The sequence below is a fragment of the Spermophilus citellus genome (genome assembly GCF_964194105.1).
Source record: "Spermophilus citellus genome assembly, chromosome: 5".
Taxonomy (NCBI): Eukaryota; Metazoa; Chordata; class Mammalia; order Rodentia; family Sciuridae; genus Spermophilus; species Spermophilus citellus.
The window spans coordinates 68,662,810-68,682,336 of record NC_138186.1 but is presented as its reverse complement, the minus strand read 5'-3'; the positions used below and the strand labels follow the sequence as shown (position 1 = coordinate 68,682,336).

At 37.8% G+C, this 19,527-nt stretch overlaps 1 protein-coding gene across 2 annotated transcripts in view; it reads left to right on the top strand.

Annotated features, from left to right (window-relative positions):
- The window catches only part of ELOVL5 (ELOVL fatty acid elongase 5), a 73,029-nt gene that overhangs the window by 15,058 nt on the left and 38,444 nt on the right, over window positions 1–19,527 (top strand). Inside the window, exon 1 of one of the 2 annotated variants that reach the window (XM_081295227.1) lies at window positions 7,993–8,011. The exons of the other annotated variant lie outside the window; for it this stretch is intronic. The gene's annotated coding sequence lies outside the window, so the exon portion shown is untranslated. Of the gene's footprint in view, window positions 1–7,992; window positions 8,012–19,527 lie in introns of those variants that run through there. 2 annotated transcript variants of the gene reach the window in all.

Below are 19,527 nucleotides of genomic sequence, written 5' to 3'. Positions count from 1 at the left end.
AGAGACCTTCAAACGTCTGTGTGGCTGTGACCTGATGATGAATTCTCTGAGCTCTAGTCAAAAGCACTGAGTTTCTTCATATTTAGGTGGATATGTGATGTACCCTTATAGCAGGTAGATGTGGAGCTCCATTGAAGATTTCTTCTCATTGACACTGCCCTTTTGCAAAGAAATACTTTTCCAAATCATGAAAAGTGTGCTCCAACAGGTAAAATGTTATTTTCAAATTCTTATTTTGGAGAAGGAAAAGTCATGTAATTTCCTGTCTTACTTATTAATTTGTTCATTCACTCATCCATTTTCTCCCTCTTTTCTATCCCCTGCTTTGTCCCCCTTCTATCTCTCTTCATAGGTAAGTGTGGATATAAATGCTTGAGCATTTATGCAGAGATTGATAATTAAATCCATTCTATTTGTAGTACTGTCTAATGCAGTTTAGCCTCAGGAAACTTCACTGAGAGTGTCCTTATTTGGAAGGGGAGTTGGTATCATGCTTTGGCTAAAATAACTGTTTTTATGTCCGCACAGTAATGTGAAACTCAGCTCACTCTTGTTTGATTGGTTCTTTCCAATTTCTCTTAATATCACATTACATATGAGATAATTTGATGAGTTAGTAGGGAACTAATTATCTCACAAAAACTTTTAATTATAATGAATTTATTGTAAGTTTGATTCAATATTGCTAACTCATTTTAAAAAAAAATGATTTTAACAAACTTTCAGTATTAAGTGTTCTGTTTTTAAACTGTGTACTCCAGGTTTAACTCCTGAAATATAAAGACTAATATTTTAGGTGCATTTATGATATTTATTTTTAAGTATGGAAAATAAATTTATGTTCTTTTTAGAAACAAAATGTTTGGGGAGAAATTCTATACACAGTTCTTAATACAACAGCTGTGAAACTTCTTGGTCTTATGACCTGTACTTTTAAAAATTATCAAGAAGAGCTTTGGTTTATGTGGATTATATCTGATGATATTTACCCTATTGGAAATTAATTTTAAAATTATTTTTAAATAAAAATTTTAAATAATTACCAATACATTTTAAGTAATAATCCATTATCTGATAGCATAGAAAACCTATTTGTGAAAACAAGCAATGCTAGATGTTTTTGCCTGTCCCTTGCATTTCTGGCTTAATGAAAGACAGCTGAATCCTTTATCAGCTTCTGCAAACCATTGAAATATCACGCATCATGATATTTCTCTTTACATGCTCTTTTCCATGGTGTAGAGCTGAAAATAAAAAGGTAGTATTATGAAAGTTGCTTTTATCTCATCAAACTCCTGAAAAAGGCCCCAGAACTCTAAGGGTTAACTGGATTCCACCTTGAGAATCCTTCTGCACATAGGTTCTTTTTATTGTATTTTAAAAGACCACCCCCTTTTAGTTAGCTATTAAAATATCATTTTTTTTTACTAACACTGGTTGCTTGGTTGGGCTCTATTAGTACTATAGTGGTCAATTTTAAAAGTACAAATATGAAAGAAGTAAAGGAGACTTTTAATGTAGCCATAACAGTTTTTTAGATGTTCATTTTACTTTTTAAATTCGCCCCTTTCTCTTTGATATCTTTGTTTTATAATATTTGGGCTTTTGGGGTTGGCTGTCATTTGGAGTAGTTTTAAAAATAGCCAATTTCTTTTTGGTTCATTCGTGTTTTTTGTTCAATACTACTTGACCTTTTCTTCTACTGTTGGTGTTGGACAATGCCTTTGTTTTAATAAAATTTTGCTGCATCATGTCCCACATCTCCATCTTGTTTTATATAACTATTTAACTCTTAATGTGTTACAGAAGATTCCTCTAGTCTTTTTGTGTAACATCTGAAGGTGTGGAGCTCTACTTAGTCTCCCCTTGACTTTACTCTGGGGAATTCTTTTGAGATGTTTATAACCTTGGATTTTTGTGGTAATCAAATCAGATATCGGTACAGTGAGCTACTGTATTTCTAGATATTGAGATTTATAAATGGAATATTTTTTTAATTAATTTTTTAAAAATTTATATGACAGCGAGATGCATTTACAATTCATATTACACATATAGAGCACAATTTTTCATATCTCTGGTTGTATACAAAGTATATTCATATAATTCATGTCTTCATACATGTACTTTGGATAATGATGACCATCACATTCCACCATCATTTCCAACACCATGCCCCCTTCTTTTCCCTCCCACCCCTCTGCCTATTTAGAGTTTGTCTATAAATGGTATATATTTTGCATTGTCCTTTGTAGTGGTCACTAGTTAAATGTAGTTATTGAGCACTTAAAAAGCAGTTAAGGCAACCGAGGAACTGAATTTTTAGCTTTATTTAATTTTAGTGAATTGAAATAGCCACAAGTAGCCCCTGTCAAGGGTATCTGGAAGGTTCTTATAAAAATTTTTAGTTGATACATAATAATTGTACATGTTCATGGGATACAGTGTGATAATTTGATTATGCATATCATGTAATTACATATAACATATAATGATAAAATTGGCTAATTTGTATTTTTTTATGTTAGGAACCTTTGAACTCCTCTTTTTCTAGTTATTTTGAAATGCATAATAAATTGTTGCGCACTGTAGTCATTCTACTGTGCAATAGAACACTAGAAGATATTCCTCTTATCTAACTTGGTGGGTACCTGTTATCTTACTTGTCTCTATCCCCTTATCCTCTACTCTTCACAACCTCTAATGATCAATATTCTGTTTTTACTTTTATGAGATGAACTTTTTTTAGCTCATTCATGTGAGTAAGAACATGTGTGGTATTTATCTTTCTGTATTTATTTTACTTAATGCCTTCTAATTCTATTCATTTTGCTGTGCATGACAATTTTATTCTTTATGGATGAATAATATTCTATTTTGTATATATATCATATTTTCCTTATCTGTTCATTTGTCCATGGGTACTTTGGTTAATTTCCTGTCTTGGCTGTTGGGAATGGGCATGCAGATATCTTTGACATAATGATTTTATTTTATTTTATTTTTTATTTTTTTGGTGGTAGTAGTGGTACTGGTGGGGATTGAATCCAGGGTCTCACATGTGCTAAGCAGCTATAAGCTAAGCAGGCACTCTGCCTCAGGCCCCTTGACTGACTTTTATGTATATACTCATTAGGGGATAATATGATAGTTCTATTTTTAGTTTTTTGAAGAACCTCAGTATTGACACCAACAGTGTTTTCTAGTAATAGCTATACTGACACCCACAGTGTTTTGGAGTTCCCCTTTCTCTCCATCTTCACCAGCATTTATTTAATAATAGCCATTCTAGCTGGGGTGAGGTGATATCTTGTTATAGTTTCCCTGATGGTTAGTGATGTTGAACATTTTGTATACTTGTTGATCATTTTCTTTTGAGAACTGTCTGTTCAAATCATTTGCCCACTTTAAAAAAAATTATAGTTGTAGATGGGCAGAATGCCTTTATTTTATTTGTTTATTTTTCTGTGGTACCAGATCGAACCCAGTGCTTCACACATGCAAGGCAAATGCTTCTCTGCTACTGAGCTATAGCCCCAGCCTGCATTTGCCCATTTTTAAACTTGGATTATTTGGTTTCTTGTTGCTGAGTTATTTGAGTTCCCTGGGTATTCTGGATATTAATCTCTTGTTAGATGAATTGTTTGCAAACATTTTCTCTTATTTGGCTGATTGTCCTTGACAACTTTTTTTAAATGACTCTCTGATCTGAGTTTCTTACAGGTTAATCTTCATCTATTCATTTTTAACAGGATTTTCTTCTCTCAATTTTATATGTATTATAGCAGGGAGGTTTTACTATCTGCTTATTGCTGGAAGTGGAACTAGAAAGATATAGGAAGTGAAAAATTGGAGGCTCTTCATATTGGCTGCTTTTTTGAAATCTTGAGATCATTTTCGATAAGATTAAGGGAGCAATCAGTTCAGGAAATGAATTTCAGATTGGGGAGACTGGACCTGTTTTGTCAGTAGGAAGAAGAACCCTGTGGCGAGGCAATTGAAGGTAAAATGGGAAGTGAATAAATTCTTGAAAGAAGTAGGAAAGGATTCAGGAGAAAATAGAGTAATGGAAAGACATTCTATGAACTATCATTTGATTTAGCAGCCCCTCTACTGGATATATATCCAAAGGAAAGGAAATCAGTACGTTGAAGAGGCATCTGCACTTGTAAGTTTAATGCAGCATTATTCACAATAGTCAACTGAGGAACAGATAAAGAAAATATGGTAAATAGTACACAATAGAACACTATTCAGCTTTTAAATGAAGGAAATCCTGTCATTTGCAGCAGACTGAATGGAGGACATTTCATTAAGTGGAATAAGTCAGACAGAGAAAGACATCACAAGTTCTCATTTACATGTGGAAGCTAAAAAGTTGATCTCATAGAATGGTGGTTACCAGAGATTAGAAAGAATGTAGGAGAAGGGGAACATGGAAAAGAGAATATTTAATTACAGGGGTACATTAGATAGGAGCATTAACTTCTAATGTCTTGTATCAAAGTAAGATAACTATGATTGACAGCAGTTAGTTAAATATTTCAAAATACCTAGTAGAGAAGATTTTAATGTTCCTACACAAAGAAATGATGTATTGGGGCTGGGGTTGTGGCTCAGTGGTAGAACACTGTGAGGCACTAGATTCGATCCTCAGCACCGTATTTAAAAAAAAAAAAAAGGTATTGTGTCCTTCTACAATCAAATATATACAAAAATGATATGTTGATCTGATCATTACATATCATACATGCATTGAAATGTCACACTCTACCCCATAAATATGTACAATTGCTATATGTCACTAACAAAATATATTGAAAACAAAGACACTAAAGAGGGAAGACTTTTTAAAACATTTGAATTTTTAAAATTGAAGTTCTCATAATAACCATTTTAAAGTATTCAATTCAGTAGCATTTAGTACCAGTCCATGATGTACCAGGTACTCTAATGCCAAAATTTTCCAACATCCCTGAAGAAGACCCTGTGCCCATCAGCAGACACCCTCTTTGCTGTTCTCCCCAGCTCTTGGCAACCACTGCCTGCCTTCTATCTCTCTGGATTTGCCTATTACGGATTTTTATATAAATGAGATCATAACAATGTGTGATCTTTTGGCTCCTGTCACTTAGCATGTTTTTGAAGTTCATCTACTGCCCTTGCAGTGTGTAAGGAGGGATGTTTGAAAAGTAATTTTATTCATATGGACATCCCGAGTCTTGGCAGAACAGCTGTTCAGCCAGTTGGATTTACTTAGGATTAAGTAATGGGGTGCGTGTGACATCAAGAGTATTTGTGGAATGGCTGATGGGGGTTCAGCCCCAGCAAGGACATCCTGTCATGGGGCTAGAGATGGGTGGGGACCCCAAAGGTCTGAATCCTGATGCTGTCATTCATCAAGAGCAGATGGAAAAGAGGAGGGTTCCAGGTATTTCAAGGAGGGAGGGGTTGTCCTTTTCAGAACTGATGGGGTTTGAATGCATGTGGAACCAGCCAGGCACAGTGGTGCACACCTGTAATCCCAGTAGTTTGGAAGGCTGAGGCAAGAGGATTTCGAGTTCAAAGCCAGCTTCAGCAACAGTAAGGTGTTAAACAACTCAGTGAACCTTATCTCTAAATAAAATACAAAAAAGTGCTGGGGATGTGGCTCAGTGGTCAAGTGCCCCTGAGTTCATTCCCCATCCACCTCCTCCTGCCTCAGGAAAAAAAAGAATGCATGTGGAACCAAGTGCTCATCCAAAATGGGGACATCCCTTCTGTTGTACCTTAGGGCATTCACCCATGACTTAATATTGCAGCAGGCAGGTGGCCACTCCCAAGTTTCTATGGAGGCAAATGATTGGGGGTAGTCTCTATATTTTGTCTGGCTGGGTAATGGCATTGCTTCAGATCTCTGGGCTGCCCACTCAGCTGGAACAGGGTGATGGAAAACAGACCTTGAGTTTCTTTCTGCTTTGATGGAGTCCTGGAAAGCTGAGCCAGCCATTCTTGTTGGTGCCAAGGGCAAAGGCCACCACAGAGCCAGCTGTCTTCTCCAACTGCCTACAGTAAAAAGGTCACAGGACTTCTGGCCTTTAAGGTCTTCCCTGTTTTGTCCCCAATATGCTTTCTAACCTCACGATCCAGCCCACTGTTCATCCTACAGAGAGGGAATGGACAGTCTGTGTGCCACGTGGCCGATGGTTCATGGTGCACCAGGCAGGAACAGCCTTTGCCTTCATGTTAACTGCACATTAAATAGTTTGTATTTGAGGTGTGATTAGAGTGTCAACAGAGGGATATAACCTAGCCTGGGGATTTGGTGAGGAGTCAGAAGATTCTATGGAGTATACCTTTCAGCACAGTGAACATGGGAGGTAGGAAACAAGTAAATGTGTAGAGGGAGCTTTCCCTGTGTATGATCTGCCTGAGTAAAGGGTGCACTGGAGAAGGTGAAGGGAAGCAGGTGTGGTGGTAGAGGGCAATGAGAGGAAGGGGAGGTGAGGAAGGACAGAAGTTACTGGGGAGTGGGGCCTGGACGTGAAGGAACCTTTAAGCCAAGTGGAAGATTGTAGACTGCATCCAAAGAGTAGGGAGATTGAAAGGCTTTAGGCAGAAGTGGCCCTTTCAGTTTTGGTTTACAACTCTGGCGTGTTGATGGATAGGCAGGGGTTAAGACTGAATGCTTGGGGGCTGGGGTCATGGCTCAGTGGTAGAGCACTTAGCTAGCATGTGTGAGACACTGGGTTTGATCCTCAATGCCACATAAAAATAAACAAATAAAGGTATTGTGTCAATCTTAAAAAAAAAAAAAAAAGTGGATTCCTGAAAGCCAGTTTGGACTCTCCATGTGAAAGAAAATGGCCTTGGACTGGGGTGGAAGCACAGGTGGGAAGAAGGGAATATTTATGAAGTTATTGGGTAATCACATCAATAGTATAAAAGAGACGGATGAATTATTCTGATACCCTGCTCCTTCTTCTATTCTGTATTTCTTTTCATCTGTGCCTTCAGCTTTAAATAATCCACCAGCATTCTGCTTCCTAAGCTCTCTGTCTGGTAAAATCCTTACCAACCTGGCCAAATGCCACTTGTATGTAGTCTTGTCTGATGCTCTGCCTGGAATTAATTCATTGAGTAAATATTTATGAAGCATTCACATGTTTTAATGTGCTTTGAATGGTTGCCTATTTGGTTTCTGGTGAAGCGCAGTGTTAACATGCCAGTCAATTACATGGCTGCTTAATAAGCTTGAGGTGGAATTTGATACATTCTCAGAGTCACTCAGGGTGCAGTCCTTCCTGGTAGCTGTTTCCATTCCCCTTTCTTGGCCTGCCCACACCACCAGCATCCTAAGAGGCTGGGGAAGCCCTGTGTCTGGTGAAGTCCCTCCAATGTCCCAGCCCTGGCTCACTCTCCTCACTGCAGCCTTCTGGAGACCCTTGGGCTCTCCCTTTCTCTTGATGGGTGCTAGTGTGATATTAACTCTTCATGCACATGTGAGTAAACTCTTTCAGACCAATTCCATCCAGAAGAGTGCTTGTAAATAGATAAACATCTACATGGCACATCAACTTCATACTTTCCCATAAGTGATAGATAAGATATGGGCACTTTTAAAAAAATGACATTTTGAGCCAGGCTTGCCTGTAATCCTAATGGCTTGGGAGGTTGAGGCAGGAGGATCATAAATTTAAAGCCAACTTAGCAAGTGTAGTTCATTGGTTAAGCACCCCTGGGTTCAATCCCTGGTACTCAAAATAAATAGATAGATAGATAGATAGATAGACAGACAGACAGACAGACAGACAGACAGACAGACATTTGGACATTAGTAACATTCTTTTGGCTTGAAGACATAATAATGGGTCTCTTAGCTTAGACATTGTGTTTTACACTGAAGAGTAATGCCCAAATGATTGTCCTTTGCTTTATTTTCTCCTTAATTGTCCTGTCCTTGGACAGAACACTTAGATACATGTGAAGTTGGCGAGTAATGAACCCAGTGTGAAGCCCAGCATTTTGAAGGGTAAGTCATGAATCAGCCTTCCTGGAAGAACTTAGCAGTCAGATAGGGTGTTGCCCCTAGAGTGCGGGCCACATCTTGGAGACCAGGTGACCTTTAACATAGTGCTTTTCTACCTTCATTTAGTCTGTGTGGAACAGGGTTATCAGTGTCCCAAAAAAGTCCTTGGCCTCAGGTTAATCTGTACTCCCAGCTGCTGATAAAGAGGTGGGGGGTGCATTTATGCAACATCTCTTCAGGCCTTTTCTACTCTTTTGCACATTTCTCTGAAAGAACTTCCTTTTGTCAGACCTCAAGCTAATCCTTCTCATTTTTGACATCTGCTTTGGACATGAAATTCAGAATTTTTTCATTTTTATTGTGACCCATTTCACTCCTTTCTGCTTTAATCTAAAACTAGATGTTATCTCTAACTCACTGCCATCAGTCCATAATTTTTTCCTGTACTCTATTCATGTTTTTAAATATGCATTTTAATATAACTTACATAATTAATATCTAGATATAATTCTATAACTGATTTTCTTACATGCTGCATATTTGTATTTTAAAGGGATCTGGGAGAAACTCATACTCATTCTGGCTCTAGAAATCAACCAGTGCCAAACACAGTAGACACTTGTTATTCCATGTCCCGTTATCCTCCAAGATACGCAGACCAGAAATTTCTGCTTGAGACTTTTTCAGTTTACAGCCTCACTGAAACCAGGATATCACTATATTTGCTTTTTGTCATTTCTAAGCAGGCCTGCTGCCCAAGAATTGTATGACCTCCCTTATGCTGTCTCCAGGACATCGAAGTCTGTCTGATGATTCATTTCTTTCTTTTTATTTTTTGGGGTACTGGGAATTGAATTCAGGGGCACTCGACCCCTGAGCCACATCCCCAGCCCTATTTTGTATTTTATTTAGAGACAGGGTCTCACTGATTTGCTTAGCCTTTCTCTCTCTTTTTTTTTTTTTTTTTTTTTTTTTTTTTTGCTGAGGCTGGCTTTGAACTCCTGCTGCCTTCCAAGCTGCTGGGATTACAGGCTTGCACCACCAAGCCCAGCACGATTCATTTAAATGGGGAAGAAAAACTAAATCAAGTGTATGTCACATAAATGTTGTAACTATGGGCTGACATACTAGCATTCTATCATGTGCATCATTGTCTTGATGTTAGATTGCCCTGAGCATGAATTATTTCTCACAAAACTTCAGGTTATTACTTGAGAATCCATAGTGTGTCATGGGCATCTGTGGATTGCTTGTTTGATTCACTTTTCTATTTTTCTAGTAGAAATGATTAAATTTAGTCTCATTTGAGTGAAAGTTTAGAGTTCAGGTTATGGAGCCAGCAGCCAGGGTTTGAATCCCATTTTCTATTAGGTATAGGCTCTGTAATTTCAAGTGTGTGAGCTTCCATTTCTCCTGTGATTGGCAATAATAATCCTTTACAGGGCTATTTTTATATCAGATTAAATTGGAGAAGATTAAATTGAATATATGATGTTCATGCCATAATGCTTAGCACCTATTAAGTGTTCAGTGTTATCTGCTATTATGATTATTATCATTGGTGTGTTTCTATTTTTAGTGATGTTACCAACCCTGAAGCCAAGGAATCACCAAAGGAAGAACATTATGGTTTCATAATGAAATCCTCTTAACTCATTAGCAGGGCATCATAGTTTATAATGATGCAAGATTTGTTTAATGCTGGGACAAATTAGGCCAGAGTTAATGCCGTCTCATCCTATTAAACCTTGGACGGCTTATCTCTGTACTTGCTAGACATTTTGCTGAGGAGAAGGTTTCCTTTCAGTGTTACTTAACTCTGGTTAGTGGGCCACTTGTCACTGTGGGGATTTTATGACCCACGTTGAAGTGACTGATTCTAAATAGAAACTGTTCTGTCCTGCCATCTACTTATTATGGTTGTGGTGACTGAAAAGTGTAGGCAGAGGGCTCTTCAGTGTTTCTCCCATGTGCCCTCTCACATGCATATGAAATTTCTCTGTGAGCAAGTCAGAATCTTTTCCTAACTGATCGATGAATGCTTTCACATGGGATTGGAAAAAGCAAGCTATTTTATGCTGCTTTATTTGTAATAATACTAATGATATAAACTGAATTTGACTCTCTCAGCTACTGAGTAACAAAGATGGCTTATCTTTTGTTTTTATATGCAGAATTTAAAACCAACTAGAAGTCTTTTTACTTCAAGTTCTTAAATATACAAAAATTTTCGATTTTTAAAGGTAATTTTATGACCCTCATCAGAACTGAAGTTATGTTGTCGAGTAAGAGGGCTCTGTTCTGATTGGGCTTGAAGATTCCATTTTTTAAAAAACAATAGTCCTCATCCTTAGACAAAATAGATAATGAATACTTGAACTGTGCTTCTTAAAAAAACATACTTATTCTCAAGTATTACTATTGTTTGTATAAGGTATGATACTTCTTAGAGGTTTAAAAATAACCAGACTTAGCTTCTTGGTTTAAGGAGTAAATTTTGTGGAATACAGACAGTTGCACATACTATTTGCTAATAACCAAAGAAAAAGAAATTTCTTAACAGAAATGTCCAATTAGCAATTACTAGCTTGGATTCACAGATTAATCTTTTAGAAAGCCAAGGATACAGAATTTACTATTCATTTTTCTGATGTGTTAGCCAGAAATGACTATTTATACAAACTTTCAGTGTATATATCAGTGTTTACTTATTCAGCTATTGGGATTTCTGTATGATTTATATTTTTTTACATGCCCACAGAACATTTTATATCAGATTGAATTGGTGAAATTATTTTCCCTCATGTGGATTACTCCATTCTGGCCAGGGGCAGTTATGTGGGTTTTTCACACAGCCTTGCTGGTGGGGATAATAGATAAAAATGTTTCAGAAAAGAGATTTCACAGTATAAATTAAGTGTAAATTAAGACCCTTTGAGCTAATTAGCCAATATCTGAGGATTTCACCCATGGAAATAATTTAGAAAACAACTAAGGTTTGATGTGCAAAGATGCTTGTTGCAATATAATTTAAGAAAATAAAAACTTGGGAATGTTAAGTGGCCAATGATGGAGGAATAACTAATAGCATTTATTAAAAAAAAAGTATTGCTCCAAAACTCCAGTTAGGTGTATGAAGAAAATGATTGCTATAGTGTTAAAATTTAATATCATAAGTATGTGTTTTTATTAGAGCACAGAAAAAGGAAGAAGAAATAAAATTATGCTTATTTATATAATAGAATAGCTGCATGCTAAATGCTCTACATGAACCATTTTTCCTTCAAAATAAAATGTTTTTTTTTTTCTGGAGTTCTAAATTTTCACAAATAAGCATCTCTTTTTTTATATTTATTGTAACTTGAGGAGTTCTATTTTGGGTAAATATCTCCCAAAGACCTATGTTCAAAGGTTTGGTTGTCAGCCTGAAGCACTGTTTGGAGGTGGGATCTGGTGGAAGGAAGTTAGATCTTAGGGGGCATTCCCTTGAAGGGGATATTGAGACCCTAGATGCTCCTCTCTCTCTTCCTCCCACCCGCCATGAGCTGAGAAACTTCTTCTGCCACACCCACCCACCACTGATGCACTGTTTCACTGTAGGCCCTAAAGCAGTGGGCGAACCAACCACAGAGTAAAATCTCTAAGCCTGTGAGCCAAAATAAACTTTTCCTTTTTTTTTTTTTAAGTTGATCATCACAATGAAAGAAGCTGAGACAGGGAGGCAGCAGGTATAGTGGTTTGAAAGAGCTTAAAAAGTTTTTTCTCTTATTAAGTTGATCATCACAGTGACAGAAGCTAACACAAAGAGGCAGTAGTAGGTACAGTGGTTTGAAATACCAGGTTCTGGAGTCAGTGGGCTTGCTCTCATTGTGACCTTGGGAAAATCATATAAGTTCTCTCTGCCTCAATCTGTGAAAGCGGGGAGGTACATCCTACAGGGCTGACATGAAGATTAAGTTAGAATATTCTTGTAAATTTATAGTAGAAAGACTGGCACATAGTACAGACTGAATTATTGTTAGTTACTATTATAATAACTGGGATCTTCAAGGAAAAGGGCTTGAAAAAAAATTTTTAATTTGTCATTTGAAATGGTGATTTTGGTTAGGTTCTAATGGTTATGATTCTCCTGGAGAGAGATGTTAATGGGATAGGAGAAGGCACTTTGGAAAGCTTTCTTGTAAGCAGTCATTAGCAGACCATTTAGTGAAGGAAATAGCAATTTGCTAAATATTTAATTCAACCTCCTAAAATGTGTAACTCATGGTTGGGCATAGCTGGCTTAATGTTTTCTTAGGACCACAGGGTAGAGGCAGTCCTTCTTATCTGTGGATTCCTCACTCTTAGATTCAACCAATGGCGGATTAAAAATATTCAGAAAAGAAAATTTTGTATGTGCTAAACTTGTTCAGATTTTTGTTATATTAGGTATTGTAAATAATCTAGAGATGATTTATAGTATTTTGGAGAATGTGTGTAGGTTATTTGCAAACACTGTGTTATTTTATTATTTACTTATTTTATGAGGAACTTGAGCATCTGCAGATTTTAGTAATCTCTATGGGTCCTGGAACCAGTTCTCCCCATTGATGGTAAAGAGTGATGACTGTAAGTTCCTAACAAGTGACTTAGGTCCAAGCTTACCCTTGGCCTTTTTGACACTTAACATTATTAATTCAATGCACAGTTTATCTTCTGTATTTCCCCTAAGAACGTGTCAGCACAGTGAGTTTTTACTAATTACCACTCACTAATCCAAATTATATAGTTTGCCTTTTAACTCAACGGGCTATAAAGCATTCCCATATGATATTGTATAATGGACTTATGAATAATAAAATTAGTACTAGAGCATTAAATTTCTAAGTGGGCAAAACTTTGTATATTCCCTTCTCCCACCCTGCTTGTCCCTGTGTTCCCTGTCCTGTTGTGTGATACCCACAGTGTGCAGAGTGAGATTGGTTCTAGGACCCCTCCACAGATAAAAAAAAAAAAAAAAAAAATCTGCAGGTGTTCAAGTTCCTTGTATAAAACAGCATGGTTTTGCAAATAACCTACATCCATGCTTTCCATATGCTTTAAATCAGAAGGCAGAAGCTTGTGCTTTCGCTTCTCTCTACCCTGTCCACCCCTGGACATCTCTTCTTTGTGGACCTTGCATCATCCCCTCCACTGCTCGCTCCACCACCACCTTAGGATGCCCTCATCTCTTGGGAACTACTGCAGTCATTTTCTGAAACACTGAACTCACCTTCTTTTCAGCTTCCTGCCCACCTCATTCTTAGCCCCCCAACTACTGTGTTGAAATCACCAGCGCCCCCTACCATCTCCTCCTGCACTGTCTTTCATTTTTTTTCCCATCCCCTGCCTGTGCCATCCCCCACTGGTCCCCATGTAGAACTGACTGCTCTCTTGATCTCCCCCCCCCCCTTCCCCTAGGCAGACTTGATCACAGCACTTTGGTCACTCTATTGTAATTATTTATCGTTTCTCTTTCCCTCTGAGGATCTTAGGGGTAGCAAACACAGTTTCCCCTACTGTGCACTTACAACGCAGATCACTTTTCTGATCCCAAAATGTGTGGGGATTATTCCCCACTGGCAAACAGGCAGTCACTTCTGCAGCAACACAGCTGACTGTTCTCTAATTCAATTCAGTTCTGACACCATCTGCCTGGAAATAGGGTTAGATCCCATAACTTGAGGGCTCAGTCCCCCAAGACACCACCACCACTACCACCACCACCACACACACAGATACCTCACTTCAGATTCCACTTCAGATTCTGGAACTTCTGACCAACCATCTATAAATTGAGGTTACCGCGACCCCCTCCTTGGATTCCATTAATTTCCTATATCTGCTACAGAACTCAGGACCATTATACTTACATTCACACTTTTATTTTAAGGATATTTTATTTTAAAGTATACAATTAAGTAGTCAGATGAGATACATAGGGCAAGGTCTGGAAGGGTTCCCAACACAGAACCCTGTCCCTGGAGTTGGAGTGTGCCACCTTCCCCACATGTGGATGAACTCTTGTTCACCTTCCTGTGAACCTCTTCATAGTCAACTGTCCAGAGTTTTTGAAACCCTGTCTTTTAGGATTTATGGAGGTTTCTTTGCATAGGCATAACTGAAACATGAACAACCAGGTAGTTATATCATTGGACAAAAGGGTATGGTCTATGCTAATAGGCTGAGTAGGGAAACCCAGCAAGGCCTGTCTCTTCAGATTCTTCTTGGCCTCTCTCTGCAGCATTCCTTCCTTCCAGGTGTGGGCCAGGACCCCTTCAGAAATGAGCAACTTAGGGTCTGCTATCAGATGAGGCAGGTCAGAGAATTTCTTTATGGTTGGCTCTAAGACAGAAGGGCTAGGGAAGATAGGTGTATTTCAGGTTTCTGTGACCTGCCTTGGGGAAGAGAAATTGCTGTTTCTGTGGTGCCCTTGGACAGGAAAAGGAGCAATGAAATGGGGTCAGGGGTGTGTTAGAGGGAGAAACTTTGCTTTCTGAGGCCTGAAGTGTCCTAACATTACAACAGAAGACTTGCTGTCCTTTATCACTCTGAAGCTGTTCTGAAGCTGCTTCTGAACTGAAGATTAAAAAAGACAGAACATACTTGAACAGAAGATATGCTTACTGTTCTAGGCATTTAGGCAGTGACCAGTTATGGGAGTTATGAGCTGGGAACCATGAAGGAACACACACTCTCTCCCCCTTTCCCCTTCTATCCCTCCCCCTCCCCCTCCTAATAACACACTCCCTTGCTAGACTGCCAACCTCTTTGAAAACAGTTTTATTTTCTTTTGGAAAATTTCCCCCATGCATATGATATAAGTGTATGTTTGATAAATATTTACAGAAAATAATAAAAGTAGCCACCTTGAGTTTAGGTGTTTATGCATTGAGCCAAGTGTTTCCTATAATCTTATTTAATCCTCACAGCAAACCTGTGAGGTATAAAATTTATCCTCCTCATGCTTATGGATCAGGAAATGGAGCTCTGTGTGGTTTAGCAGTTTGTTGAAGTTCTTATTTCAATATGTACTATTAGAGTATAGTGTCAAAGCCCAGAGGACTCTACTCAAATTATACATATTACAGGTTGCATTTTCTCTTAGGAATAATGAGAATCTATAGTCCTGTCATTACCACTTGATTATGAATTAAATAGTTTAGGACTGGTCTGGACTTCTGTCAACCATTGACAGCTAGATTCTTTACTCAAATACTGAGGACTCCTAGGATTTTGAGGACTCTATAAATCTCAGTTGGTTTTATCCAAATTCTCCCATTTGGGATAGAGAACAGGTCTCCTTTGCTTTAATCAGAATTTCATAATTGGTGTGGGACCCACATAGGGTTAAGAACTTTTTAATATTATTTCTATGAAAAAAAATCATTTTCCAAGGCTATCTGACTAATTTACAAATGAACATCCTGGAATATAGCCTTTTCATAAAGGGGAGATTATATGTTTTTTATTAACTTGACTGAATGAAATGAAGGAAATGTATTTACCTTGAATTTTTTTTTTTAAAGCAGTAATTTTCTTTAGACACTGTAAACAGGTCATTCCTTTTACCTCTTAAGTGGAAGATATCTCTGTGTTGTGGGCTAGATCTTTGGGTTCTTTTCGCTCCATTCCTAACCCGATGCCCTAACCTGCAATGGGATGGTATTAGGAGGGAGGGGCCTTTGGGAAATAATTGTTTAGATGAAGTCATGAGGCTGGAATCCCCATCATGGGAATTAGGGTCTTTACAAGAAGAAGAAGAGAGACCAATGACCCTCCCCATGTCCCCAAGTAAGGATACAGTCATATGCTGGGCTATTGTTAATTTGTGATGAATTTCTATATTTTGAAATGAAATGAAAATTTGGATTCCAACTGGATGACAGCTAGATTTCTGAGCTTTGGGAAAAAGATCACCTTGTCAATCCCCATCACCTGCCATTACTGCCTTGAGTACATTTGGTGCTCAGTAGAGGCATGTTAAACCATTTTACAATCTAAATTTTTTTCCCTAAAATTTTTACCTGATTGACTTCTCCAAGAGAGAAATTTTGCAGCTTCTATACACAAAAAGGGGTTTGTTGTTGTTATTTCATTTTCTTGTTTTGTTTTTTCTTTTTAACTGTGTCCTCAATTTTCATTCTGGGACCTGTTGATGTTTCTCCCTTTGTGTTCTGGCTGTGGTTGGGCATCTAATTGACTTCAAGTTAATTTGATCACTAGCTTTCGTCTTTGTTTCATTACAGCAAAATGGCTTTTATGACAGCTTTGTGTTGAATATTGGTGCTTGGGGAGATCTGAAATGAAGGAAAAAAATCTTACTAGCCAGTCAGACTTTTCAGTTACATTAATATAACTTTTGCTCATATCCTTGCAGTTCTACCAAATTGAAATCACCTTTGGGCCTAATACTCACCTATTTCACTTTTAATCGTTGTCAGGGAGGTTCTGAACATGATGGCACACATGTTGAAAGTAGCCCTTGGTAAAAAGAGGAAAAGCATTGTCAGGAAGAAGTCTAATCTTGCTGGAGAATTTTCAGAGATGGTTACAGAAGTCACCTCAGCCTTTTCTGGAGAGCATCCACAGAGCTTTGGAGAGCTATGGGAGTTGAGTGACTCCTTCCTGTCGTCAGGTAGCAAAAAGCCCAGTGCAAAGTGTGACCCCTGCACATATGGCTAACCCTCCTAAACTGCAGTCACATAGTAACAGGACTTCTCCATGTTACAAAAATGCTTCTTAGCCACCTTTTTTATTATTCAGTGGATTATTGGTCAGAAAATTGTCCAAAAGATAGAAGAAAACACAGTTTTTATAATGCAGTAAAATTTTATTATGTTTCCATTTTATCAGAAACTCCTGGATTTTATGAGCTAAAAATTGGTGAAGTTTTCGGTGTTCCATGTCCAAAAAAGGGAAGTAGCAAGAAAACTGAAAGCAGGAACTTCTTACAGAAAGTCAGAGTCATAATAATACATAGATTTATTTTAGTTGCTATGTCTGTTCATCTACAATCCTATAAGTGATATTTGCATTTATATTTCTGACTCAAATATTTCAAGATCACAGAATACCTCTGAATCATTAAAGATAATGTTTTTGTTCAGGGAGATTTTATTTGGCATTTCTCGCTGATTTTCTTTCTCTTTGAAAACTCTGTGTGAGGGCTGGGGATGTGGCTCAAGCGGCAGCGCGCTTGCCTGGCATGCGTGCGGCCCGGTTCGATCCTCAGCACCACATACAAATAAAAAGATGTTGTGTCCGCCGAAAACCAAAAAATAAAAAAATATTAAAATTCTCTCTCTTTATCTCTCTCTCTCTCTGTCTCTCTCTTTAAAAAAGAAAGAAAGAAAGAAAGAAAACTCTGTGTGAGATGTATGATCCCTTGAAGTGAATCAGAACATTAGGCTTCTCACAAGGGTGTTCCTGTCACCTGAGTGGTCTGGATAGGTCAGTGTGGACTGGGAAGCAAGTTGAAATGCTGTGAAGATGAGGGCAGTTAAAACAGCAGCATTTGGGTAAAGACTTAACCCCTGGGGAATGGAGTCACACTTCAGAGTTCCCTTTCCAACTCATACCTTCCTTTACAGTTGCAGGTGCCCCAAAAGTCACTACTGTGTGGATTGGGTGACAGACATTGGTTGCATATTTATTTATTTATTTATTCATTCATTTATTTATTTATCTTTACTTATTTATTTATTTTGTTGAGGATTGAACCCAGGGCCTTGTGCATGCAAGTGGTTGCATTTTTAAAAGTCAAATGCTTGGGCCTGGGGTTATGGCTCAGCGGTAGAGTGCTCGCCTCGAACATGCAAGGTCCTGGGTTCGATCCTCAGCACCACATAAAAATAAATAAATAAAAGGTGTTGTGTACAACTACAAAAAATAAATATTTTTAAAAAAAGTCCAATGCTTACTCTCATTTGTTGGTCCCTTTTCCTCACTATAGTGAATTTTTTTCATGGAACTTTTTGAGACAAATGTAGATTTGTATGCAGTTTAAGAAACACTATAATCCCTTTACCCAGTTTACTTTTCTGGGAACATCCTGCAGAACTGCAGCACAGCATCACAATCAGGACATTAGGACAATACAGAGCGATTCCTGTCCGCACATGTCACATACTGCCACTTCCCTCCTGCCCTCATGCCATTTCTAACCTTGGTAACTGCCAGTCTCTTCCCCATATTTGTAATTTTGTCATTTCAAAAATGTTATATAAGTGGATTGGCTCTCTTTCCATTCAGCTTAAGGTGGTTGTGTATAGCAATAGTTTGTTCTTTTTTACTGCCGAGTACTGTTCCTTGTGTGGATGTACCAGTCTGTTTAACTACCCACCTGTTGAAGAACATCTTGGTGTTCTGGTTTTAGACTGCTATAAATAAAGCTGCTGTGAATGTTTTTGTGTGAACATATGTTTTCATTTCTCCAGAATAAATGTTCAATAACTTCATTTTAATGATAGCATAATATTTGTCTGCCTGTGCTATAATTTTTATAGCTGGTTGATTTGCAGATGGATGTTTAATGATTACTCCCTCTCCCCCAGTTTTTATGCAATTATAAATATCACTGATGACAGTCTCTAGGTAAATATTAACCACATCTGCTTTTATTTCTTCAGTATATATTTATAAAAATGGGCTTGAAGATCAAAAATTTTAAGCTGCATTTTTAGTATCTCTTTTTAAAAGTTTATTCTTAAGTGTGTATAATTCTAGAGCATTTTAATCACATAAAAAAAGAAACACTATACATACATCAGTCACTGCATTCTCCCTCCCCTTCCGCCAGCCTCTGGCATCTACTACTCTACTTTCTTCCATCCACATATTAACCAGGCCCTACCCCTGCTTAGCTTCCAAGGTCAGACAAGATCGGGCACGTGCAGGTGGTATGGCCATGGACTGTGCTTGCTTTTTCTATGATAATTTTCCTATTCAAGACATTTCGTGGAAATGGAATTATGCAGCCTGTGGTCTTTTGTGCCTGCATCTTTCACTTCCCAAGATGTTTTTGAGGCTTGCCCACAGTGTAGTTAGAATCAGTATTTCATTCTTTTTTATGGGTGACTCACATTCCATTGTATGATTATACCACATTTTTGTTCATTGATTAGCAAATGGAATTGGGGGTTGTTACAAATAAAGTTGCTGTGGATATTTTTGTATGTTTTTTATATGAACATATGTTTTAATTTCTCTTAGATGTATACCTAGGAGTGAAATTGATGGTTCATGTGGAAGCTTTGTTTCACTTTTAGAGGGCCTGGCAAATGATTTTAATAGCAGATATACCATTTGATAATCCCACCAGCAATTAATATGGATATCACTGCCAACATTTCCTATTGTCTGTTTTTATGAGTATAGCCATTAAAGACCTATTACACAGATCTTTTTAAAACAAAGGGCCACTGTCTTGCTGACCCACTATGTGACCATCACAGGAACACTGCTTATGTTGTGGTGTCAGCTGTTTTAGGACTTCTGAA